Source organism: Pelodiscus sinensis, chromosome 19 (assembly GCF_052426305.1).
Source record: "Pelodiscus sinensis isolate ZL-2025 chromosome 19, ASM5242630v1, whole genome shotgun sequence".
NCBI classification, from domain to species: domain Eukaryota; kingdom Metazoa; phylum Chordata; order Testudines; family Trionychidae; genus Pelodiscus; species Pelodiscus sinensis.
Window position 1 is genome coordinate 27204356 of NC_143070.1, and position 25543 is coordinate 27229898.

At 53.3% G+C, this 25543-nt stretch overlaps 5 non-coding genes across 5 annotated transcripts; 2 read left to right on the forward strand and 3 right to left on the reverse strand.

Annotated features, from left to right (window-relative positions):
* Positions 1 to 1946: 1946 nt before the first annotated feature.
* On the reverse strand, positions 1947 to 2018 carry TRNAG-UCC (transfer RNA glycine (anticodon UCC)). The gene has a single exon. It is a non-coding gene; the product is annotated as a tRNA-Gly (tRNA).
* Positions 2019 to 5087: 3069 nt separating this feature from the next.
* TRNAT-CGU (transfer RNA threonine (anticodon CGU)) lies at positions 5088 to 5161 on the forward strand. The gene has a single exon. It is a non-coding gene; the product is annotated as a tRNA-Thr (tRNA).
* Positions 5162 to 12194: 7033 nt separating this feature from the next.
* TRNAL-CAA (transfer RNA leucine (anticodon CAA)) lies at positions 12195 to 12303 on the reverse strand. The gene is made up of 2 exons: positions 12266 to 12303; positions 12195 to 12240 (listed from the first exon to the last, which is right to left on the reverse strand). It is a non-coding gene; the product is annotated as a tRNA-Leu (tRNA).
* Positions 12304 to 19725: 7422 nt separating this feature from the next.
* On the reverse strand, positions 19726 to 19799 carry TRNAT-UGU (transfer RNA threonine (anticodon UGU)). The gene has a single exon. It is a non-coding gene; the product is annotated as a tRNA-Thr (tRNA).
* Positions 19800 to 24886: 5087 nt separating this feature from the next.
* TRNAS-AGA (transfer RNA serine (anticodon AGA)) lies at positions 24887 to 24968 on the forward strand. Its single transcript has one exon. It is a non-coding gene; the product is annotated as a tRNA-Ser (tRNA).
* The last annotated feature ends 575 nt before the right edge of the window (positions 24969 to 25543 follow it).

Genomic DNA, 25543 nt, shown 5'->3' on the forward strand with positions numbered 1-25543 from the left:
TGTAGTTGCTCTCTCCCTCTCTGCAGAAGTTGTTCAGACCCTGTACTAGCAAATGCTGGTGTAAGATGCAGATTTGAGTGCTAAAAGCCCAGGTATTCAAAGTCAGAATGAAGAGGCACATTTTACTCTAGAAGGCCCAGGAGTGACAGCCTGTGGCAGAGCAGGGTCTGTCTGGAGACAAAGTGGACCTGAGGATGAGAAGGCCCATAAGAGGCAGAGACTCCAGAGCAGTGGGGTGGTTAGTTATTTGGTCTGGTAAAAGGACAGAAAAACCCCAGGCCCTGAGCATGGTGTGGGTGAAGCCCATGGGGCAGTTTGCCTGGTGGGGTTTGGAGCGTGTAGAAGCTGTGAAGCTCTGTGAGTGGATAAGGTCCCTGGCTGAGCTGCGCCACCAGCCTTATGTGCGACTCAAACTGTCCCTTGTCCCCTTTTGTGTGTCTGTTGTGCTTCCAGCTTCTTTCCTCAGGTATGTTCATCCAGCAAAGACCCCAGCAGGGATCTTGTATCTTCCTTTGTGCAGCTCAGCTGCAGACACAGCCAGGGCTGGAAGGAAATTGCTGCACTTTGGGAGTCAAAGGTGTTGTCTGGGACCACAGAGTAGTTTCACCCAATAGCTTGAGGGGGGCACCATGGCTTAGCTTGCCTTTTTTAAACAGGAGATCCTAGGTTCAACTCCCAGTGGTGCCTTGTTGCTTCCTTTGCTCACATTTTCCCAGGTCCTTCTGGGACACAGAAGAGGCCTCCCCTGGACACCCATGGAACTGCTGGGCTGACCCAGGGCCTGAAAGGAGCTGTGGCTGCTGCCGACAGGGAAGAAGCTGGGAGGTAAGATGCTGATAGGAAGAGATTCCAGCTGCCTCTTTGCCCTGGGTCTCAGTGCACCATGCCAGCCAGCAGCCACCTTGACCAAATGTCAAACCAGCTGGACTGGCCAGCCCACATCACAGTGAGTCGCTTGTGGCCCTGTCAGAGAAGCGCCATTGGCAGCTGCAGAGACATCCCTTCAGCTGCCGGACACGCCTTTCTAAAAGGGCTATTTGTGAGCTGTCTTTGGGTTGGCTGGCTAGTAAAGTTGGTTAGTTCCTAAAGCTACTAATGCCAAGGTCTTGGGTTCAAGCCCTGTGCTGGCCGCAGATATGTTTGCTGTGGTGACTGTTCTACCCCTGTCTCCCTCCTTTAGCTGCCTGCTATGGACAGGGAAAGAGAAATAGGCACAAGACTGTGAGCTTTTCAGGAAATAGGCCAGAAAACTGGTAAGAGGAGGCTCCAGCCTGCACAGACCCAGGGGCTAAAAGGGCCTTGGCCTGGCCTGCTTTCCCCAATAGCAGGAAAAACTCTTCTCTTCCCTCTGTTGTGGGTCCACCTTTGGGCCTGCTGGCTCAGCTGTTTAGAGCTTGATGCTAATAACGCTCAGGTCACGGGTACAAGCCCCATGCAGACCCCACAACAGCCAGATTAGTTTTGTTTGAGCTGCTCCCCACAAAAAGCCGTGAGAGGGAGCCCTTGGCTGTGGGACCCACTTGTGCCTGTTGCTCAGGGTTAAAGAAGATCTCCCCCAGGAGGCTGCCTGTTCCCTTCCCACCTTGCATTGGCTGGGAATCAAATCAAGCAAGGGGCAGCAAACGCCAGGCACCATCATAGTCTGGGACACAGATAACGACCCTCTTGGAGCTGTGATCCCAGGAGGAGTCTCTGCAGGCCCTGCAGTCCATGCGGAGGAATGCCGACATTTGGCCAAATGGCCAATGGTCTAGCAAAGAAAGGTCACCTCCCTCCTACCAAGTCAGAGCCAAGGGCAAGGAATTACGGCAGGGGTATGTGAGGGAGGAACCACATTACTGTGCACGGTCTCGGAGAGGATGAAGACGGGTGAGAGGCAGCCCGCAGCTGCAGAACCCTTTTGTACCTGTTTTTTCAGGGTTCAAATAAAAGCTCCCTCTTTACATTGCATTGGCTGGGAATCGAACCCAGGTCAACTGCTTGGAAGGCAGCTATGCTCACCACTATACCACCAGTGCCTGCCTGAAAAGTTGCTGGGAAAAATTAGTGAGAAAATCTTACATCTGCCATGAGGCTAGCCAGAGGTGAGAGGGTGCCTGTGTGGTTTGGGTAAAGCAGAACTTCTTGACTATTAGGCAGAGACCAGAAGTGGTGATGCTGGGGTAGTGGCTGCCCTGCACTCTCTGTGGTGTGAGGAGCTGGGCGGGAGAGGAGTCCCAGAGATTGTTGGGTGGGAGAGTAGAGTTTATCAGACTTTGGGCTAAGCTCTAGAGCAGCCAAGGGAGAGGTGGGGAAGTGACTTCTGGATACTCTGTGTGGCCCAGGGATGCGGACTAAGAGCCGTCCTTGTGTTTTTTGCCGTAAAGTGTTGTTTCTGGGTCCTTTGCCTAAGATGGAGCACGTCTGCCTTTTGGAGAGCCATTTCTCAGGCACAAGCCCCCAGAGACCTCTTCAGGGACACATCACAGGACCAAGCAAGAGGCAGACTCCCAAACGTCTTCAGGCAGCGGGGAGGGAACATCAGGTGAGTGCTGGGAGGTTGCAACACCCGGGACATGTCGACACTTGCAGTCTCCTTCAGGAGAGGGATGCAAATGGAGACATTCAAAATTGTAAATGAAACCGGGATTTAAATATCCTGCGCTATATTTGCATAATCGTGTCCGGGTGCTGTTTCAAAATACTTTATTATGAAATAAAAAACACCGTTTAGATGCAGTTATTTGGGGAGAAAACCCTTCTTCCGAAATAACCCTTAAACTCTCCCCTCTAGTCTGGATCTAACAGCAGTGTCAGTGTTTGCTAGTCGGGGCTCTGGACAGCCCCTGCACAGAGGGAGATGGCAACTGCGGGACGCCCTGGCCAACTGTCCCAATGTCTCACAGCAGAAAAGACAGCAAAAGAGGCCAATGCAAACAGCCCCCTGGCAGTGAGGGAGTCAGCACATCGGTGGGTGGGGCAGGGAGCTGGGGGCAGAGCTGGGCTCTAACTCGCTGGGTGACCTTGGCCCATTCAGTGAATCTCTCCCTGCCTCCATGGCCCTGTCTGTACAGCAGGGACAGCAACACTCACAGGCCCCGTAGAAGGGGGCTGGTTTGATGCTTCACCCCAGGGCCCAGCAATGAGCCCCCAAGCTTGCCCTGTTCTGGAGCCAGGTTTGCTGTGTGAATTCTGTGGGGCGGGTGAGGTCAGGTCTGGGCACTGGGATTAGTTACCACTTTCCCTGATCCTGGGACACTACTGACTTCACAGCTGTGGTGGTCAAGTGGTTAAGGCATTGCACTAGAAATCCAATAGGGTTTCCTTGTGCAGGTTCAAATCATGCTCACAGGGATGCCTGTGTTTTGGCCACACCCCTAACCAGGGCAACAAGCTGCACAACCCCTGAGCCACTCTCCCTGCCCCCAGTCAATCCCTTTCTGCGCCTTCCGAGAGAGACACTGGGCCTGGTGCCTTGTTATAGGTCCCTGGGCTCTAGGGAAACTCTCAGCTCCTGCAGCCTCTGCCCCTTGCTCAGCACCCCATGGCTCAGCCCTACCCTTTGGTGCTGCCCTGCTCTAGTGTGTGATAGGAGTTGAGTGAGAGGATGGAGCGTCTGGGCCTGCCCCCAAAGGTCCATCCATGAAGGGCAGAAATGCTGGGGATATGATGTGGGTCACTCCTCCCGAGGCACACAGACCCCCCCCCCCCCCTCCACCCTGTGTTGGGAGAAAAGGGTCTAGAGAAGTATTGGGGGGAGTTCCTGGTCTTCCTGCTTCAGGATGACAATCTGCTCCTGCAGGCACCAGTGCTGCCAGGTGCTAAGTTCCCAACACTGGGCTGAAAAGTACAACCACTGTCGGGTGTAACTCAGTGGTAGTGTTTGAGTGCCGATTGTAGAGGTCCTTGGTTCAATCTCAAGTGCCCCCTTAAAAAGTTGATTATCCTAAGTGAAACATTTGCTCCTCCAGGTGTGTCAGTCAAGGATTTCTATTGTACAGGGATTCTTAAAATGTCAGCAAACCCCTCATGTGTTCTTGTGCCAATGCATGTAAACCAGACAGACGGGTCCCTCAACTGAAACCAGCTCAAACCTGCTGCGTGTCTGGTTTCTATTCCCATCAGTTGAGCAAGGCTGAGATCTGAACGCCCATTGGCTGTTCTGTACAGAAGAACAAGAACCACGTCCAGCTGGAGAGGAATTGCTGTGATCAATCTTCTGGAACTTGATTCAGCCAGTCAAACTAAGACTCACTAAATCAAACCCAGAGGGCACCCCACCAGCATCCTGCACTTCTGCTCTTTGCTCCCTTTGGCTTCCTGCTGTGGGGACAAGGCAAAGTTCAACTGAAGGAAGCCGACTCCAGGTACAGATGGAGGGATGGTAGGAAAAGCAGACACATTGGTCAGGCACCGCTGGTTTCATGCACACTCAGCCTCACCTACAGCTGGGAGGCAGTTTGCAGTGAGCTGAAAAGAAACTGGCCGACAGAACCAAGGCTCAGGATATTTCTGGGTCCAGATGTGCAAACAGCTGGCAGTCAAGCTAGTTGCCCTTGTTAGGGGTATGACCAAAACACAGGCCTCAGTGTGAGCAAGATTCAACCCTGCACAGGGAAAAACTTTTGGATTTTTAAGCCAACTCCTTAACCACTTGGCCATCATTACTGTAAGAGTCCCTTCTCCTGTACTTATATGTGAACAAAAAATTTGTGACTTGCTCATCGGCCAATTCGGATTGCTACAGGACAAAGGAATTCTCTCTTAATTCTGTGCCCTCAGGAAGGGACCGACCCAAGGAGGCCAGGCCCCCACCTGGGGTCTCCAACCCAAACTGTGAGACCCAAGGGCTTACAATCCAGATGATCAGTGTTTGCTGCACTTATCCCTTCCCCCAGCAATTCTAAAGCTCAAGGCCAACTCCCCAGGCCAAGCAGCTGGTGGAGATGTGCATGTTAGAGCCTCTGCCCACTGAGCTGTAGCCTTCTGTGCCCAGGGAGCCAGACACCACCAGGGCTGGAGGGAAATGGGGAATGACTGCACTTTGGGAGTCAAAGGTGTTGTCTGGGACCATAGAATAGATCAGTTTTAGTAAGTGGCCTCAAGAGGGCATCATGGCTTAGCTGGCTAAAGCACCTGTCTTGTAAACAGGAGATCCTGGGTTCAACTCCCAGTGATGCCTTGCTGTGGCCTTTGTTCACCTTTTCCTATTTCCTTCTGGGACACAGAAGAGGCCTCCCCTGGCTACCCATGGAACTGCTGGTTCAGGAAATGCTGATTGGGAAGGCTCGTTAGGGAGAAGGAAACCAGAAACCTGGAGCAGGTGCAGAGATGACTAGTACTGGCCAGGCAGGGCTCTGACTCCCACTGTAAGTCCCTGGCTGCCACACATGGGCCAATGAGTCCTGCTCCATGGTCGCCCCAGTGCTCTGAGTGCGAGAGACGTGCCTGTAACTCCCTGCTGGGAGCGTGGGCCCTTCCCTGCCTGGTGGGGGAGGGGACAAACACAGGGCCGGTTGACAGGGGCTCTGACACTCCAGCATCGGGGTCGTCCAGCCCGTCAGACGGATTTAAACCAGGCCGGTTGGAGCCTCCTGCGCTCGCCAAGGGGGATTCTGCACTTGCTGCCTTGGGAGCCAGGGTCACATTGCAGAGCTCCCCCAGGGATGTCCCATGGCACCACCCGCCCAGCCCCAGCCGCTCTCCCTGCCCTCAGCAACGTGGCTGCGTTTTATCCTTCCCCTTCAGTGACAACTGCCCATTTCCCACCAGCCCCAGACCTGTGGGACCCGCTCCCTTCCCCACGAGCAGTGAGCGCCAGTGTGGCTCCCTGATGAGGCTGCGGCTGTGGGAGACAAGCCCCGGTTTTGGGAGGGAGATGAGATGTCAAGGTGTTGAGTTTCACACTCTGGGGGCAGCTGGAGGTGCCTCCTGAGAGCTGGTTTTCAGAGGGGTGTGATCAGCCCCCCCTGTGTTTCTGGCTCCTTCCAAGGGCTTGAATCTGGCACCTAAAAATTGAGGAATGTGCATTTGGAAGAGGGAATTTCTGTCTCTGTTATCTTTAGTGTGCCCCAGTAGCTTAATGGACAAAGCAATGGTTTCTTAAACCAGGGATTGGGGATTCAAATCCCATCTGGGTTGACAGTTGTGATGTTTCCTGGTAGGTGTAGAGTCTCTTTGGCTTCCTCTTTGCCATGTTACCTGTGAGATGTTTCAACACTGGGCCAGTGTCCCCTGGAACTGCCATTTCCCCCAGACAGGACCCCTCAGGAGCAGACAGTGACACTGGTGTTAGGCGCAGACAGGAGGAGAGTGTTTCCTAAAAGCTGAGCTGTGCACAGTGAGGTCACTTGCAGAGATGCAGGCGCTGGCGTCTCTGTATGCGCCTTGGCACCTGTTACCCATTGGTACCCACCACCTCCCACCCCCTGCCAGCACCCAGACAGAAGGCCAGTGCACATGGAGCCAGCGACCGTAGCAAGGGAGGCAGCTGCAGCACAATTCCAGGCCTGGGGCCCATTGAACAATTGTTTGAACTATTTTGAAAACAAAAAAAATACGAAAAACTTTAGGCTCCATCTACACTGCAGGCTTCTTGACCAAGAACGGTTTGGGGCAAGAGTTCTTGTGCAAGAGCACATCCACACGGCTGTGTGCTTTAGCCCTAAAAGCAAGGCAGGCTAGCTCAGTTGTTTGAATGTTAGTTTGCTAAGCCCAGGGTTATGAATTCAATCCTTGAGATAACCATTTAGGTATCTGGGGCATATCTGTCAAGGATGGTTCTTGGAGCTTCCATAAGCGCAAGGACAGAACTACCTGACCTCTCAAGGCTCCTTCCAGCTCTATGAGATGGTTTATCTCCTTATAAAGAGAATTGTGGACACTCTCTTGTGCAAGAAAGCTCTAGCCATAGGGCTAGAAATCCCTCTTGCCTGTGCACACTGCCTTCTTGTGCAAGAGGGCTTATTCGTTATGGGGAGAGGAATAACTCTTGTGCAAGAAGCCATCTTTTCTAATGGTTTACTATATATTTTCTTGTGCAAGAATGCACATGCAGGGTAAACACTCCGCTAGTTTTTGCACAAGAGCGGCCATTTTGTGCAAAAAGCTTGCAGTGTGAAAAACCTCACACCAACAAGCGCACCCCAGGAAGTCCCATTGAGATTTGAACTCACATTGCAGGTTTCTAAGTCCTGAATAGTGATTCCAAAATAGCTTATTTCGAACTAGCACGTCTACACTGCAAGGAAACCTCAGAATAGTCCGAGGCAGGCTCCCCAGTGTGGACGAGCTGTCTCAATTTAGAGCCCTGGGAACAATAACTCAGAATGGCCCCGGGAAGGGGCTAGTTCAAACTAGCAGCAGTGGCGCAGCTACACAGACCTTATTTTGAAATAGCTAATTTGGAACAGGTGTTATTCTTCGTAGAATGAGGTTTGCAGAAGTCGGAATAAGCCGTCTGTTACTTCAAAATTATTTCAAAATAACGGAATTGCTGTGTAGACTCTTGCAGTGTTATTGTGGAATAACGGCCATTGTTCCAAAAGAACTTTTGTGTGTGGACAGAACCTGCGCAGCCCAAGAAATGTGATTGGCAGCTCCTCCACACAATCCTTTTGTCAATTGAAGTGCAGGGCTCTGAAGACAGGGACCCAAGGTAAACACCTTGACTGCTTTCTGCTAAGGCCATGTTGGAGGGAAAAGAATGGTTCCTTCAAGCCAGAGTTGAACCAGCGACCTCAGGATCACTGGCCAAACACACACTACAGTTCTCCACTCTACCAGCTGAGCTATAGGAGGGTGCATGAACAATGCTAATTTATCCAGGTTGTTCCTTCTGCAAGTCTCAGGGCAACTTCTCCCCCAAGTAGATGGCATTGTTGGTGAGGGGCAGAGGAGCACAGGGGCTGTCACAGGTACTTCACATGCAGACAGACCCCCTGAGTGAAACCTGAGCTAGATCCATCCATGTCACAGCAAAAGGAAGAAAGTTGGGTTCTTCTCATGTGTCTTCTTTGTTCCAGAGTCTCTAGGGGTGCGGCACCGAAACCTTTTGTTCCGGCCGTAATGTTTTCCTTTATTTAAAATGAAGTTTGATCAACTAACATGAGACAGTTCAAACGCTGAATCATTTAATGATTTAAATGAAACTTTTCTCCCCAGCTGCAGCCCTAGCAAAATGGCTGCGGTGTGATTATGTCATTAGTGGTGAGTGTCCATTAGTAACCAAGAGTCCATGGAAAGGTTTGGGGAGGGCAGGGGCTCAGCAAAGGGGTGGGGTGTTGGGGAAGGGACGGGATAGATCCTGGCTTGCCCTGACATTTAAAAGGTGACCCTGGGGCCATGTGGCCCCCTGAGCCGTCTCTGATGTTCCCTGTGTGAGCCCCAGAACCAGCCCTGAGTGAGGGGGGCAGAGTGGGAGCAGCTCACACATGCCAAGGGGCTGGCTGGGGGCAAGACATGAGCCTGCAAGGCAGCAGTGACATCACAAGGAAGTTTTACATGACCTCAGCTCATTGGCCGGGAGGCAGTGACCTCACAGAGGGTCCATGGCAACAGCCAGGTGTGACAGGCTGCAGGAATCTCAGAGACCCCCATGGCCTGGCTGCCTGGAATCTCCTTTGTGAGGTTTCCCCTTGAGGGCAGAAGGGATTAAGGGTCCCACCTGGGAGTGTCTCTGTGGAGATTTCCCCTTTCCCCAGGCTGCAGTGGGAGGGGCTGGGGCAGGCAGGGATACAGGAGGGGCTGGCACTGAACTGAAGAGAGATCTGAGAGAAGCAAGAGGAAGGGCTGCAAACATCCAATAAGGATGGGACTCGAACCCATGCCTGCAGAGCACAGTGGAGTAACAGTCCATCACCTTAACCATTTGGCCACCTCATCTGAACTGTGGGGATTTGTTTCAACCTACCCAAAGCCAGCACTACCAGGAACCTTTGTGCCACTTGCTGGCTGGCCAGGAACACCCAGGGCTGGAAGGTTTTGGCTTTTCACAATGTTCCCTGGGCTGTTGTACAAAGCTCAGTGCTGGTAAGAAACCCAAACAACCCCTGGCTACATCTACCCTGCAGACTTCTTGCTCAAGAACTGTGTTGTGCAAGAGTTCTTGTGCAAAACGTCTTGTGCAAGAGCACGTCCATACTGCCATGTGCTTTTGGGCAAGAATGTCCGAGGCAGTGTTCACGGTCTCTTGTGCAAGAAAGCTCTGATGGCCATTTTAGCCATAGGGGTTTCTTACACCCAAAATCTGTTGCCCGTTCATACTACCTTCTTGTGCAAGAGCTCTTTCACAAGAGGGTTTATTCCTCATGGGGAGAGGAATAACTCTTGCCCAAGAAGCCCTCTTTTCCTACGTTTTGCTGTAAATTTAGTTGCTCAAGAATGCGCGCGCAGTGTAGATGCTTCTCAAGATTTTGCGCAAGAACGGCCATTCTTGAGCAAGAAGCCTGCAGTGTAGATGTAGTCCCTGGGTGCCCAGAGACAGGCTGTCTAGTCACAGTCTGGCTCAGCGCACACTCTGCAATGGGAAGATGTCCATGGAGCAGGCAGATGGCAGCAGCACACGGCTCTGGTGGGCCCAGCATCCAGAGGAGCATTTCTGATATGAGTGTTTACTGACAGTGTCCGTCTCTCATCTGATTTCACAGTGAGCTTCCCTCACATCGCCCTGCTGCAATTCCTTGACCTTGGCTCTGACTTGCTCTAGGATGTGGGGGTAGGAGGGAGGTGACATTTCTTTGTAAGACCATTGGCCATTCGGCATAAATGTCCACATTCCTCCGCATGGACTGCAGGGCCTGCAGAGACTCCTCCTTGGACCACAGCTCCAAGAGGCTCTTTATCTGTGCCCCAGGTGCCTGGCATTTGCTGCCCCTTGCTTGATTTGATTCCCAGCCAATTGAAGATGGGAAGGGAACAGGCAACCTCCTGGGGGAGATCTTATTTAACCCTGAACAACAGGCACAAGTGGGTCCCACAGCCAAGGGCTCCCTCTCACCGCTTTTCATGGGGAGCAGCTCAAACACTCTGTAGTGTGTATTCTCAGATTGTCCCTGTCCCACCGGGCTGTTGTCTTGGACCCTCTGTGAGGTCACTGCCTCCTAACCAATGAGCTGAGGTGCTGCACACGGTGCTTATGATGTCACTGCTGCCTTGCAGGGCTCATGTCCTGCTCCTGGCCAACCCTTTGGCATGTTTGAGCTGCTCCCCCTGTATCACCCCCACTTGCTCAGGGTATGTCTGCACTGCAGAAGTAAACAGGGTCTCAACCACTGCTTCCAGTACAGCCAGCTGAAAGGGGAGAGCAGCCCTAGGTGTGGGGACACTCCTTCAGTTGTTTAACCCTGCAAGATACTCAACTATTGATTTGTAAATACAGCTCATGCTGGGCTGGGAAAGGAATCCTGGCTGTGGCAATGTAAATCCAGTTCAACCAGTGCTTGATGGAGGATTGGTTGTGAGAATGGAATGTGGAGTATTGTAACTAATTTGGCTGTGGTGGGGTCACAAACCATTTTATCTCTAACTGTAGGAATTGTAAAATATGACACCAGTGCTTGCAGGAGAGACACTGTCATTGAAAAAAGTCTGGGAGCCTTCTCCTTCCAGACTCAGTACAGTGGACTCAGGGTGTGGGGGGAAGGAGCATGAACCAGCAGGCCACAAGTCCTCCAGCCATGAGCTATGAGACGGGTTCATTCTGCCTCTCCCTCCCCCACTACCCATTCTAAGGATAGACCTAAAACAGACTCCTTAAGGAATCTCTTTGTTATTTTGAAATATTATTCCAGTGGGGGCTGGAATCTTTTGTCCAGCCTAGGTGGGGGGAGGGGCCAAGAGCTGAAATCACCAAGGAAACTGACAAAGAGCAGAAATCACTGGGTTTATCCCAGAGCCAGACTGATCCCGATCGTAGAAGCAGCAGCTGTCATGAGCATGCAGCCAGCAGAGTGAACAATAGGGGCAAGAGCAGGTAGTTGGTGGGTGGCCAGTAGGAACAGTGGCAGGTGGCCAGCAGGGTAGCTGGTGGGAGTAGCTGGTGGCAAGCCAGTAGGAGCAGTGGCGGGTTGCGAACGGAGAGGGTGAGATGCCTCCTATGCCCACTCCCTCCAAGAGTGGGAGGTGAACTCTGAAAATCACGCCTGAGCTCTTATCTGCCCTGAGCAAGGGCAGCAACTGGGAGTGGGGTACAGAGAAAGTTTGGGCATGTGAGTGGGACACGTACATTGCTGGACTTACATTACTGGCAAAGGACATTACTCAAGCCACTTGAGCCGAGATTTATTTGTGGGTTGGTTCTGAACCCTGCTTGTGGTATTTTCCCAGGTGAATGCCACGTTACTTCTCACCCTCTTTCATTAAAAGTTTCTTTTCTACATTCAGACTCTGTGCTGGCGAATGGGGAAACATCGCCTCCCCGAGGTACTCGCGGCGGGGGGGGGTGGATTTCCCAGGCTGCTGGGTGGGGGCTCAAGTCAGTTTTGTGTGAGATGAATGAAGAGAAACCCCTAGACATCGAACCCAGCCCTGGCTGCTGCCAGCACTACCTGGCAGAAGAGTTACACTAGCAGGGGGAGTGACCAAAGCAAAGGCCTCGCTATGAGCAGGCTTAGAACTTTTTCAGGGAAACCCTATTGGATTTCTAGTCCAACACCTTGACCACTCGGCCATCACAGATGTGAAGACAGCAAAGCCCCAGGGCCAGGGGAACTGGCAGATAATCCCAATGCCCAGGCCTGATGTCACCAGCCACACAAAATTCACACAGCAAACAGGGCTCTTAGAACAGGGGAAGTTTGGGGGCTCGTTGCTGGGCCGTGGGGTGAAGCATCAAACCAGCCCCCTCCTGTGGGGCCTGTGAGTGTTGCTGAATGTGTGCCCCTGGAAACGGGAAACAAAAGGTCTGGGAGCCACACAGAGACCCTGCTGGACTGAAGTCCAAACGACTCCACTTTGTCTTTGCCTGTGGGCTTGTCTGTCTGCAGCCTGGAAACCTCCTGGCTCCTCAGACCATTGGTCTGGATGGAGCGTTACAGAAGTCGGAATAATGGAATCGCTGTGTTGATGCTCCCATTGTTATTGCAGTATAATGGCCGTTGTTCCCAAGGAACGCTGCTGTGTAGATGCAGCCTCAAAGAAATGCTGAGCAAGGGATCCTGCAATGCCAGGGGAGTCATTGAAATGAGGTCAATTCTCTAGATTTAAAAATGAAGCAATGTCAGGAGTGGGATTTGAACCCACGCCTCCATTCAGAGACCAGAACACCCAACTGAGGGAAAGACAGAACCTTGAGTCTGGCGCCTTAGACCACTCGGCCATCCTGACAAGTGTGCAAAGATATTCAACCAAAGTTTTCTTACATGTGTGAGTTGCTCGGGAGGCAAAGGGAGCACCTCTCTTTCCCCACCTAACAGCCGCTCTACAGCACAGCTGGGTTTATCCCCACTCACCCTCATCTACCGTTGTGAGGTGTTTTACAGGGAGCTGACAGGAAACAAAAGAGAGGAAAACTCTGGCTGGCAGAACCGAAGCCTGGGATTGTCCTGTGCCAGGGAATCTGTGTCAGTGCCCTTGGGGATCCTGAGCAGGGTTGGTACTTGGGGTGGGGCCGGGGGCTGTTCTGAAAGGCTGCAGGCGCCGTTAGACCCTTTTTTCTTTCCCTGTCTCACCCCAGCGCTGAGCAACACTCAGTGTCGGTCTGAGCATCCGTCATACTCTGGGGCGTCTGGGCGTCTGCAGCCAATGTTGGGAACTGGACAAGGAGCAAGAGACAAGAGGCTTTTGTGTTACTCACATCCCAGGTGCCACCCTTGGGGTTGGTCTCCACACTGAGCAGGCGGGTGGCAGGGGTCTGATGCTGTCACCGCTGCAAGGCAGGTCACCCACCTGGCCCCTGAGCTCCATGTGGGCAGCAGCCAGACAGTGTGAGTGGAACAGAGGGTCATGGGGGGGCAGGGATTTGTATATTTTAGGAAGGGTCCTGAGTCCTGGCTCCCAGCCATGCACCTTGGCAGAAAGACCAGCGGCCCCTGCACAAAGTGCATTGTGGGAATAAGAGTTGGGGCGGCAGGAAAGGGGCCGGCCCCTCAGCACCAGCGAGCCGGTGGGAGAAGATGGGAATGAATCCTGCCACCTCTCATGCGCAAAGGCAGCAATTTTCCAATGCAGCTAATTCTGCCCCATCTGCAACCTACCTCCAGTGCTTCTGCCACTGTCTGGCCAGGAGGGCTGGTGTCTAGCAGCTCTCTGCCCCAACGTGGCTGGCTTTTGGGGAGAGCAAGTAGGAAGTGGGGGCCGGGGCGGGGGCGGGGGGAGGCTACTGGAGCCACTTAGCCCCCTGGCTGGCTCTGCTGGTAAAAGAAAAATTGGACATTTCTCCCGCCATTGGAGAATGCAGGTATTGATCCCACTACCTCTCACATGCGAAGCGAGCGCTCTACCACTTGAGCTAATTCCCCTGCTTCATGTATAATGGTCTTCGTGGAAGCTCTTCCCTTCTCCACAGGGACATCGGCCTTCTAGGTCAGTTAGTCGTGGGAAAGGAGAAGGTTCCAAAAAGGCCTCAAGGGCAGATCTCAAGGAGACTCCTTTCAGCAAAGCCATGGGGGGGGGGGGTCTCTGAGATGGCCCCTGCCCTGCAGCCTGTCCCACCTGGCCATTGTCATGGACTCTCTGTGAGGTCATCACCTCCCAACCTCCTTTAGCCAATAAGCTGAGGGGCTGCAAAAGGCCCTTGTGATGTCACTGCCACACCCACCCCTGCCCTCCAGGGCTAATGTCCTGCCCCAGGCAGCCCCTTTGCATGGCTGAGCTGCTCCCAGGGGTGAAAGTGACACATTTCTTACAGGGCCTGTTCTATTGGGCACCACCCCTTGGGCAGGGGGATGCTCAAGCCAGGAAGTTGGGGGAGGGGTTGTGATAGGACAGTACCTGTAAGAAATTAAAATGTGGAGTGTGGGAGGCTCAAGGCAGGGATTTGGGGAGTGTGTGAGAGTGAGGGGGGGGCTCAGGGCAGGGGTGAGGATGTGGGAGGGTAGAGAAGTCAGGGCACAGGATCTGGGAGAGGCTTGGGGCTGGGACTGTGTGTGTGTGTCGAGGGGATCCCTCTGCTCTGTGCTCCCTGAGGCCCTTTAACACACATGGACTGACCTGGGTGCAGGCCAACGAGGGGGGTTTCAGTGAAGCTACATGTAAATGGATCCCTCTAGCAATCCCTGCCAGCCACACGCACAGGGGGAGGGACTTTAGCCAAGGAAGCAGAAGCAGCCAATCTGAGGGAGGTTTAGAAGCAAAGGTGGGCTGCTGCCAGGATGGATGAGGGGATGTCACAGGGCACGAGCATGATAAGGGGAGCAGAGAGGGCCCTGCTGCACCAAGAGACATGCCAAAGCCTGGGATTGAACCAGGGACCTTTAAATATTTCATCTTAGGCTCCCCACACTGAGCTACCCATAAACCCCTCTAGCTGGTTATTAACTGTCCGGGATGTCTGGCAGCCGTGTCACTAACATGATGCCGTCGTGCCCGGCCCAGGAAGGCGAGACTGGTGTTTCCTGCCACCTGCAGTTTGACTGGCTCCTTCCCCCCATTCCTGCCTTAGCTCCCGGGCTGACCTGGCAGCTGAAGTGGTCGGGGGCCCAGCAGCCTGGGCAGGGAGTCGGGTGGCCAGACCCTGGTGGCAAGAGCCTTGGTGCTTCTTGTTTCCCTGCCCCCTCTGGTGCCCTCACTCCTCACCCGCAGCCCCTGCTGCCTGCCTGGGTCCCTGTGCTGTGTCAGACGCTCAATGAACCCTCCTGTTTCACACTGGCTGGGAGTGGCTCTGGGCGAGGGCACAGGGCTGTGTCATTCCCTGCGGGAGCGGGAGGCCCCCGGAGCCCAGAGCGAGTGGACTCCCCAAGGGGCGCACGGTGAGAGACAGGGGGCTGGCGGCTCAGGGAGGGGCGGTCCCAGGAGGCAGAGGGCACCTGTGACTCTCGGCTGGCAGCTGACACTCTGCTCCTTGCTTCCCTCCCGCTGCTTCACCTCCCAGGGCTTCTTTCTCCTTCCCTGTCCATAGCAGGCAGCTACACAAAGGCAAGTCACCAAACCAGACACCCCTGTGGCCAGCATGGGGCTTGCACCCACGACCTGGGCGTTATCAGCATCAAGCTCTAAACAGCTGAGCCAGCAGCCCACGAGGGGCCCTTTGGGAAAGACCCCACAGGCAGCTGCAGGGACGTCTCTGCCGCTGCCCAGAGCTCGTCTCTGATGGGGCCACGGGCGACTCACTGAGATGTGGGCTGGCTAGTGCAGAAGTCAGAGGAGCAGGAGCCTGGGTGGGTTCAGGGGGGCCTTGAGCAGGAGCAGGTTTTGGGGGAGGGGCTGCTGGGCCACTGAAGCAGGTGACCAGGTGGTTGGCAGCACCTCTGTGGGCTGGGCACATGGTCCCATCACCTGGACATATGGAGCCTCCCTCTGCGGCTTGGGCTGGAGGAGCCATGGGCCAGCCACTGCAGCAGCAGGAATTTGGGATCAGGTCACCCCACTGGGGACAATGGAGGGAAGAGAAGAGTTTTCCCTGCCATTAGGGGAAAGCTGGCCAGACCCTTTTAGCCACTGGGTCTGTGCAGGCTTGATCCCCCTCCTACCAGTTCTCTGGCCTCAGTCCTGCAAAGCTCTCAGCCTTTTGCCTGTTTCCCTGTCCATAGCAGGCTAAAATGGCCATCAGAGCTTTCTTGCACAAGAGACCGTGAACACTGCCTCGGACATTCTTGCCCAAAAGCACATGGCAGTATGGACGTGCTCTTGCACAAGACGTTTTGCACAAGAACTCTTGCACAACACAGTTCTTGAGCAAGAAGTCTGCAGGGTAGATGTAGCCAGGGGTTGTTTGGGTTTCTTACCAGCACTGAGCTTTGTACAACAGCCCAGGGAACATTGTGAAAAGCCAAAACCTTCCAGCCCTGGGTGTTCCTGGCCAGCCAGCAAGTGGCACAAAGGTTCCTGGTAGTGCTGGCTTTGGGTAGGTTGAAACAAATCCCCACAGTTCAGATGAGGTGGCCAAATGGTTAAGGTGATGGACTGTTACTCCACTGTGCTCTGCAGGCATGGGTTCGAGTCCCATCCTTATTGGATGTTTGCAGCCCTTCCTCTTGCTTCTCTCAGATCTCTCTTCAGTTCAGTGCCAGCCCCTCCTGTATCCCTGCCTGCCCCAGCCCCTCCCACTGCAGCCTGGGGAAAGGGGAAATCTCCACAGAGACACTCCCAGGTGGGACCCTTAATCCCTTCTGCCCTCAAGGGGAAACCTCACAAAGGAGATTCCAGGCAGCCAGGCCATGGGGGTCTCTGAGATTCCTGCAGCCTGTCACACCTGGCTGTTGCCATGGACCCTCTGTGAGGTCACTGCCTCCCGGCCAATGAGCTGAGGTCATGTAAAACTTCCTTGTGATGTCACTGCTGCCTTGCAGGCTCATGTCTTGCCCCCAGCCAGCCCCTTGGCATGTGTGAGCTGCTCCCACTCTGCCCCCCTCACTCAGGGCTGGTTCTGGGGCTCACACAGGGAACATCAGAGACGGCTCAGGGGGCCACATGGCCCCAGGGTCACCTTTTAAATGTCAGGGCAAGCCAGGATCTATCCCGTCCCTTCCCCAACACCCCACCCCTTTGCTGAGCCCCTGCCCTCCCCAAACCTTTCCATGGACTCTTGGTTACTAATGGACACTCACCACTAATGACATAATCACACCGCAGCCATTTTGCTAGGGCTGCAGCTGGGGAGAAAAGTTTCATTTAAATCATTAAATGATTCAGCGTTTGAACTGTCTCATGTTAGTTGATCAAACTTCATTTTAAATAAAGGAAAACATTACGGCCGGAACAAAAGGTTTCGGTGCCGCACCCCTAGAGACTCTGGAACAAAGAAGACACATGAGAAGAACCCAACTTTCTTCCTTTTGCTGTGACATGGATGGATCTAGCTCAGGTTTCACTCAGGGGGTCTGTCTGCATGTGAAGTACCTGTGACAGCCCCTGTGCTCCTCTGCCCCTCACCAACAATGCCATCTACTTGGGGGAGAAGTTGCCCTGAGACTTGCAGAAGGAACAACCTGGATAAATTAGCATTGTTCATGCACCCTCCTATAGCTCAGCTGGTAGAGTGGAGAACTGTAGTGTGTGTTTGGCCAGTGATCCTGAGGTCGCTGGTTCAACTCTGGCTTGAAGGAACCATTCTTTTCCCTCCAACATGGCCTTAGCAGAAAGCAGTCAAGGTGTTTACCTTGGGTCCCTGTCTTCAGAGCCCTGCACTTCAATTGACAAAAGGATTGTGTGGAGGAGCTGCCAATCACATTTCTTGGGCTGCGCAGGTTCTGTCCACACACAAAAGTTCTTTTGGAACAATGGCCGTTATTCCACAATAACACTGCAAGAGTCTACACAGCAATTCCGTTATTTTGAAATAATTTTGAAGTAACAGACGGCTTATTCCGACTTCTGCAAACCTCATTCTACGAAGAATAACACCTGTTCCAAATTAGCTATTTCAAAATAAGGTCTGTGTAGCTGCGCCACTGCTGCTAGTTTGAACTAGCCCCTTCCCGGGGCCATTCTGAGTTATTGTTCCCAGGGCTCTAAATTGAGACAGCTCGTCCACACTGGGGAGCCTGCCTCGGACTATTCTGAGGTTTCCTTGCAGTGTAGACGTGCTAGTTCGAAATAAGCTATTTTGGAATCACTATTCAGGACTTAGAAACCTGCAATGTGAGTTCAAATCTCAATGGGACTTCCTGGGGTGCGCTTGTTGGTGTGAGGTTTTTCACACTGCAAGCTTTTTGCACAAAATGGCCGCTCTTGTGCAAAAACTAGCGGAGTGTTTACCCTGCATGTGCATTCTTGCACAAGAAAATATATAGTAAACCATTAGAAAAGATGGCTTCTTGCACAAGAGTTATTCCTCTCCCCATAACGAATAAGCCCTCTTGCACAAGAAGGCAGTGTGCACAGGCAAGAGGGATTTCTAGCCCTATGGCTAGAGCTTTCTTGCACAAGAGAGTGTCCACAATTCTCTTTATAAGGAGATAAACCATCTCATAGAGCTGGAAGGAGCCTTGAGAGGTCAGGTAGTTCTGTCCTTGCGCTTATGGAAGCTCCAAGAACCATCCTTGACAGATATGCCCCAGATACCTAAATGGTTATCTCAAGGATTGACTTCATAACCCTGGGCTTAGCAAACTAACGTTCAAATAACTGAGCTATCCTGCCTTGGTTTTAGGGCTAAAGCACACGGCCGTGTGGATGTGCTCTTGCACAAGAACTCTTGCCCAAAACCGTTCTTGGTCAAGAATCCTGCAGTGTAGACGGAGCCTAAAGTTTTTCATATTTTTTTGTTTTAAAAATAGTTCAAACAATTGTTCAATGTGCCCCAAGCCTGGAATTGTGCTGCAGCTGCCTCCCTCGCTACAGTCGCTGGCTCCATGTGCACTGGCCTTCTGTCTGGGTGCTGGCAGGGGGTGGGAGGTGGTGGGTACCGATGGGTAACAGGTGCCAAGGCGCATACAGAGACGCCAGCGCCTGCATCTCTGTAAGTGACCTCACTGTGCACACCTCAGCTTTTAGCAAACACTCTCCTCCTGTCTGCGCCTAACACCAGTGTCACTGTCTGCTCCGGAGGGGTCCTGTCTGGGGGAAAATGGCAGTTCCAGGGGACACTTGCCCAGTGTTGAAACATCTCACAGGTAACATGGCAAAGAGGAAGCCAAAGAGACTCTACACCTACCAGGAAACATCACAACTGTCAACCCAGGTGGGACTTGAATCCCCAATCCCTGGTTTAAGAAACCATTGCTTTGTCCATTAAGCTACTGGGGCACACTAAAGATAACAGAGACAGAAATTCCCTCTTCCAAATGCACATTCCTCAATTTTTAGGTGCCAGATTCAAGCCGTTGGAAGGAGCCAGAAACACAGGGGGGGCTGATCACACCCCGCTGAAAACCAGCTCTCAGGAGGCACCTCCAGCTGCCCCCAGAGTGTGGGTCACCCCACACTAGCCATGGATGAAACTCAACACGTTGACATCTCATCTCCCTCCCAAAGCCAGGGGCTTGTTCCCACAGCCGCAGCCTCAGCATGGAGCCGCACTGGCGCTCACTGCTCGTGGGGAAGGGATCGGGTCCCACAGGATCTGGGGCTGGCGGGGAATGGGCAGTTGTCACTGAAGGGGAAGGATAAAACGCAGCCACGTTGCTGAGGGCAGGGAGAGCGGCTGGGGCTGGGCTGGCGGCACCGTGGGACAGCCCTGGGGGAGCTCTGCAATGTGACCCTGGCTCCCAAAGCAGCAAGTGCAGAATCCCCCTTGGCGAGAGCAGGAGGCTCCAACCGGCCTGGTTTAAATCCGCCTGACGGGCTGGACGACCCCGATGCTGGAGTGTCAGAGCCCCTGTCAACCAGCCTGTGTTTGTCCCCTCCCCCACCAGGCAGGGAAGGGCCCACGCTCCCAGCAGGGAGTTACAGACACGTCTCTCGCACTCAGACGACCATGGAGCAGGACTCACTGGCCAGTGTGTGGTACCCAGGGACTTACAATGGGAGTCAAAGCCCTGCCTGGCCAGTGCTAGTCATCTCTGCACCAGCTCCAGGTTTCTGGTTTCCTTCTCCCTAACAAACCTCCCCAATCAGCCTTTTCCTGAACCAGCAGTTCCATGGGTGGCCAGGGGAGGCCTCTTCTGTGTCCCAGAAGGACCTAGGAAAATGTGAGCAAAGGCCACAGCAAGGTACCACTGGGAGTTGAACCCAGGATCTCCTGTTTACAAGGCAGGTGCTATAGCCAGCTAAGCCATGGTGCCCTCTGCAGGACAGTACCTAAAACTGTTCTATTCTATGGTCCCAGACAACACCTTTGACTCCAAAAGTGCAGCCAATCCCCATTTCCCTCCAGCCCTGGCAGTGTCTGGCTCCCTGGGCACAGAAGGCTACAGCTCAGTGGGCAGAGGCTCTAACATGCACATCTCCCCCAGCCGCTGGGACTGTGGAGTTGGCCTTGAGATTTAGTGTTGCTGGGGGAAGGGATAAGTGCAGCAAACACTGATCATCTGGATTGTAAGCCCTTGGGTTTCGCAGTTTGGGTTGGAGACCCCAGGTGGGGGCCCGGCCTCCTTGGGTCGGTCCCTTCCTGAGGGCACAGAATTAAGGGAGAATTCCTTTGTCCTATACCAATCCGAATTGGCCAATGAGCAAGTCACAAATTTTGTGTTCACATATAAGTACAGGAGAATGGTCTCTTACAGTAATCATGGCCAAGTGGTTAAGGAGTTGGCTTAAAAATCCAAAAGTTTTTCCCTGTGCAGGGTTGAATCTTGCTCACGCTGAGGCCTGTGTTTTGGTCATACCCCTAACAAGGGCAACAAGGTTGACTGCCAGCTGTTTGCACATCTGGACCCAGAAATATCCTGAGCCTTGGTTCTGTTAGCCAGTTTCTTTTCAGCTCACTGCAAACTGCCTCCCAGCTGTAGGTGAGGCTGAGTGTGCATGAAACCAGCGGTGCCTGACCAATGTGTCTGCTTTTCCTACCATCCCTCCATCTCTACCTGGAGTCGGCTTCCTTCAGTTGAACTTTGCCTTGTCCCCACAGCAGGAAGCCAAAGGGAGCAAAGAGCAGAAGTGCAGGTTGCTGGTGGGGTGCCCTCTGGGTTTGATTTAGTGAGTCTTAGTTTGACTGGCTGAATCAAGTTCCAGAAGATTGATCACAGCAATTCCTCGCCAGCTGGACGTGGTTCTTGTTCTTCTGTACAGAACAGCCAATGGGAGTTCAGATCTCAGCCTTGCTCAGTTGATGGGAATAGAAACCAGATACCCAGCAGGTTTGAACTGGTTTCACTTGAGGGACCCGTCTGCCTGGTTTACATGCATTGGCACAAGAACACATGAGGGGTTTGCTGACATTTTAAGAATCCCTGTACAATAGGAATCCATGACTGACACACCTGGAGGTGCAAATGTTTCACTTAGGATAATCAACTTTTTAAGGGGGCACTTGACATTGGACCAAGGACCTCTACAATCGGCACTCAAACACTACCACTGAGTTACACCCGACAGTGGTTGTACTTTTCAGCCCAGTGTTGGGAACTTAGCACCTGGCAGCACTGCCTGCAGGAGCAGATTGTCATCCTGAAGCAGGAAGACCAGGAACTGGCTCCAAGGCAGGGTTACGACACTGCTAGAATCCTCCTCCTCCTCCTGGAGCTACAGGTCATCAGCGTTGTCATCCTGAAGCTGCAGCTGCCCAGGTGTCTCCCTCACAAACTCCACAACCATCCTTGGACAAAGCCGTGGTCCCACTGCCTCATGTCAGGGGCCTCAGCAGCGCTGGGGGGTGGCTCCAGGGGGAGAAGCTGGGTCAGGAGAACTTGAGCTGCTGGGCCACTGAAGCAGGCCCCCAGCAGCAGCCTCTGTGCAGGGCTCACACGCTCCAGGCCTCCCGGTCATATTGAGTCTCCCCGTGTGGCTTGGGCTCCAGAGCCTGCCCCCCAGCTGGTGCCTTGAGGTAGCCACTGCAGCAGCAGGATTTTGGGCATCAGTTCCCCTGCTTTTGGGAACAGGAAGCCAGGCCCAGGCCCTTTTAGCCACTGGGGCTGTGCAGGCTGGAGCCTCCCCCTGCCAGATCTCTGCTCTGCTTCCTGCAAAGCTCTCAGCCTTTTTCCTTGTTTCTGCTTCCCTGTCCATAGCAGGCAACTAAAGGAAGGGAAGTCACCAAACCAAACACCCCTGTGGCCAGCATGGGGCTTGAACCCATGACCTTGGTGTTATTAGCACCACACGCTAACCAACTGAGCTAGCCAGCCTACAAAAATGCAGCTCACCAGTGGCCCTTTCAAGAAAGGTGCCTCAGGCAGCAGCAGGGACGTCTCTGCAGCTGCCAATGGCTCTTCTCTGACAGGGCCACTAGCGACTCACTGTGATGTGCACTGGCTAGTCCAGCTGGTTTGAGGGTTGGTCAAGGTGGCTGGCGGCCGGCAGACCCAGGGCAAAGAGAAGCCGGAATCTCTTGCTGCCAGCACCTTGCCTCCCAGCTTCTTCCCTGCCAGCAGCAGCAGAGTCCTGAGCGCTGCCCTTGACACCATGGGACTAATCTCCCCTCACTCAACTGGACCAAGCTGGTGCCCAGTTCATGCCCATTGGGACCTGTTTTACTTGGGTTCCTTCCACCCAGAGCCCCCTTCTTCTCCTGGGCTGCAACGAGCATCACTGGGATACTCTCTCATATCCCAGCACAGGGCCATCTCTCCAGTGACAGGAGACGGGGCTGGTTTCAGGATTTCTTTTAGCGCAGCAGCAAGCAAGAGGAGATGGAGGAAAATCAAACCCATTGGCAAGCTTTGTGTGACAGGAGGGGTGTGAGCTGGGGAGCCCGCCCCCCCCCCCAGAAGGGGCATTTGGGTGAACCCAGGAGCAGCAAGAATTCAGGCCCCCCAGGTGAATGCATTGGGGACAATGTGTGAGCCCTTCCATGAGCATTTTCTGCTCCCACTGGGAAAGGCAGCTGGGCAGGACCAGCCTGCAGCCCACGTCCCTTTCAGCCCCAGGTGCAGGAGGTAACAGAGAGGGGAGGAAAGTCCGTGGCAAGAGCCTCCTTCCAGCAGTCTGGCCTGGCACAAAATATGCATGATGGAGCCTCTCCCAGCAGGGCGATGGCCTGTTCTCTGCAAAGTGCTCAGCTTTTTCATTTTTCTGCAGGCCCATTGTATGTGTCCCTGGTGGCTTCATTTACAGTTTTCAATCTTTACATTTGCATCCCTTTTTGGAAAGAGGGTGCAAGTGTAAACATACCCTACGTAGCGAGAGTTGGCTTCCTTCAGTTGAGCCTGGCTGTGTCCCTACTTCAGGAACCCAAAGGGAGCAAAGAGCAGAAGTACTGGAAGCTGGTGGGGTACCCTCTGAATTTGATTTCGTGAGTCTTAGTTGGACTTGCTAAATCAAACTCCAGAAGATTGGTTGTGGCCATTCCTCCCCCACTGGGTGTGATTCTTGTTCTTCTGCACAGCACAGCCCAGCCCAGGTAGACCAAGGACCTTCAGATCACACCCTTGCTGAACTGATGGGAATAGAAACCAGACACACAGCAGATTTGAACTTGTTTCAGTTGAGATGGGTTTGCCTGGTTTATGTGCATTGACACAGGAACACATTAAGTCTACGTCTACACTGGCAGCCTTTTCTGGAAATGCTTATAATGGAACAGTTTTCCATTATAAGTATTTCCGGAAAAAGCGCATCTACATTGGCAGGATGCTTTTCCGGAAAAGCACTTTTTCGGGAAAAGCGTCTGTGGCCAATGTAGACGCGCTTTTCCGCAAAGAAGCCCCGATCGTCATTTTCACGATCAGGGCTTTTTTGCGGAAAAGACTACTGTGCTGTCTAGATTGGCCATTTTCCGGAACAGTTTTTCCGGAAAAGGACTTTTGCCTGAACGGGAGCAGCATAGTATTTCTGGAAAAACACTGACAATTTTACAGTAGATCGTCAGTGCTTTTCCAGAAATTCAAGGGGCCAGTGTAGACAGCTGGCAAGTTATTCCAGAAAAGTAGCTGCTTTTCTGGAATAAATAGCCCAGTGTAGACACAGCCTAGGGGTTTGCAGTAATTTAGAAATCTCTGCACAGCAGAAATGCAGAGTGAGATGCAATTGGAGATGCAAAGGTTTCAATGAAGTTGACTAACCTTTCAGCAGGCACTTGGAGTTGAACCCAAGAACCACTTTGCCTACAGGTACTCTACCACTGAGCTACACTCCCATTACACTTGCTTGCTTGCATCCAGTGTTAGGAAATTAGCCGTTGGCAGCACATTCTGCAGGAGCAGGTGGTGCCTTGCACACATGGCGGGGGGAGGACGGCCCTCTATGGGGTCACACATGTGTGGTGTCCCCCAACCTACGATCAGCATGACACGTCACGATAGTGCATCATCCCCTGTGCTCCCGCCTGCCCTGTGTGTGTTGCAACCTCACAACACTCACCTGATGTTCCCTCCCGGTTGTCCAAAGACATTTTGGAGGCCTCCTTCATCTGGAGGACCAGTTCCAGGGGGAGGGTCACAACATTCCTGGAATCCTCCTTCTCTTTATCCTGGAGCTGCTGGTCAGCAGGTTTGTTGTCCTGAAGCTGCGGCCGCTGCTGCCCAGGTGTCTCCATCCCAGACTCCACAACTGTCCCTGGAGACAGGGGTTCCCCATCCCCCAGGACTTGGTCCAGTTCCTCACAGTATGCACAGTGCTAAGGTGCTTCCCCAGTGCAGGAGCTGCACTCACGGGTCCTCACATACCCCTGCTGCAATTCCTTGACCTTGGCTCTAACTTGGTCTGGGGTGGGGGGAGGTGGCCTTTCTTTGGCCATAAATATCTGCATTCCTCCGACTGGACTGCAGGGCCTGCAGAGACTCCTCCTTGGACCACAGCTTTATCTCTGGCCCAGACCATGACAGGGCCCGGCACTTGCTGCCACTTGCTTGGTCCTGTGATGTGTCTATGGAAGGGCCAGAGGGGTCTCCGGGGGCTTGTGCCTGTGACATGGCTCTCTGAGATGCTGGAAGCGCTCCATCTTAGCCAACTGGATAGTGAAATTATACTAAAATAATTGGTTGTGGTAGAACTATGCGGTACTTGAATTTCTCTTTATAAACTGGGGTCCAAGAAGGAGACCAGCAAGAAGAAGAAAAGGGGAGAAGAGAAGAGGAAGGAAAAGGCAAAGGAAGACCAAGAAGGAGGAGAGAAGACCTTGAAGCAGAACTCACCTCCAAGGCAGCCTAAGAGCAGAACGGCCGGGACTCCTCTGCACAGCTGTTGCAATGGTTTGCTGTGTGAACTATGTGGCAGGTGACATTAGGGCTGTGCACTGGTATTATTTACCAGTTTCTCTGGCTTTGCTATGCCCAGAGCTGTGGTGGCTGAGTGGTTAAGGTGTTGGACTAGAAATCCAATAGGGTTTCCCTGCACAGGTTCAAATCCTGCTCACAGCGAAGTCTGTGTTTTGCCCACACCTCTTCCTCAGGCAGCAAGGGCCTCTGTGAGTTACCAGCAGTGGGGCTGTTACTGTTGTCATCAGGACTGGATTAAGGGGTGAGCTAGTGGGGCAGCTGCCAGCAGGCACTGCGTTCCTTGCTCCTGGCAGACTACAGCAGCTGCCCTGGGACTGAAGCTGCATTAACCTCCACAGCACCTGTCAGCAGTGCCCTTCCCAATGCAGCTGTGGGGCTCTGCATGGCCTGCCCCAGGGGACCCTGGGTTGCACGCCAGCGGTGGTGGCAGGGCCAGGCTGGGCAGCACAAGAGCATCCTGCTACCACAAGCTCCACGCATGGAGCGGGAGGGGCTGTATATGCACTGTGCACCCAGGGTGGAGCCGCACATGTACTGTGAGCCCGGGGGCAGTGCCACATGCCCGGAACACTAGAATGGCTCAGGGCGGCCGTTGTCAGCATCTAACTAATTGCACCATTAGGCCATGTCTTCACTCAGGTGGAGATTTCTGCTGCAATCCATCTCCCAGAGTTTGATTTAGCAAGTCTAGATAAGACTCTCTAAATCAAACCCAG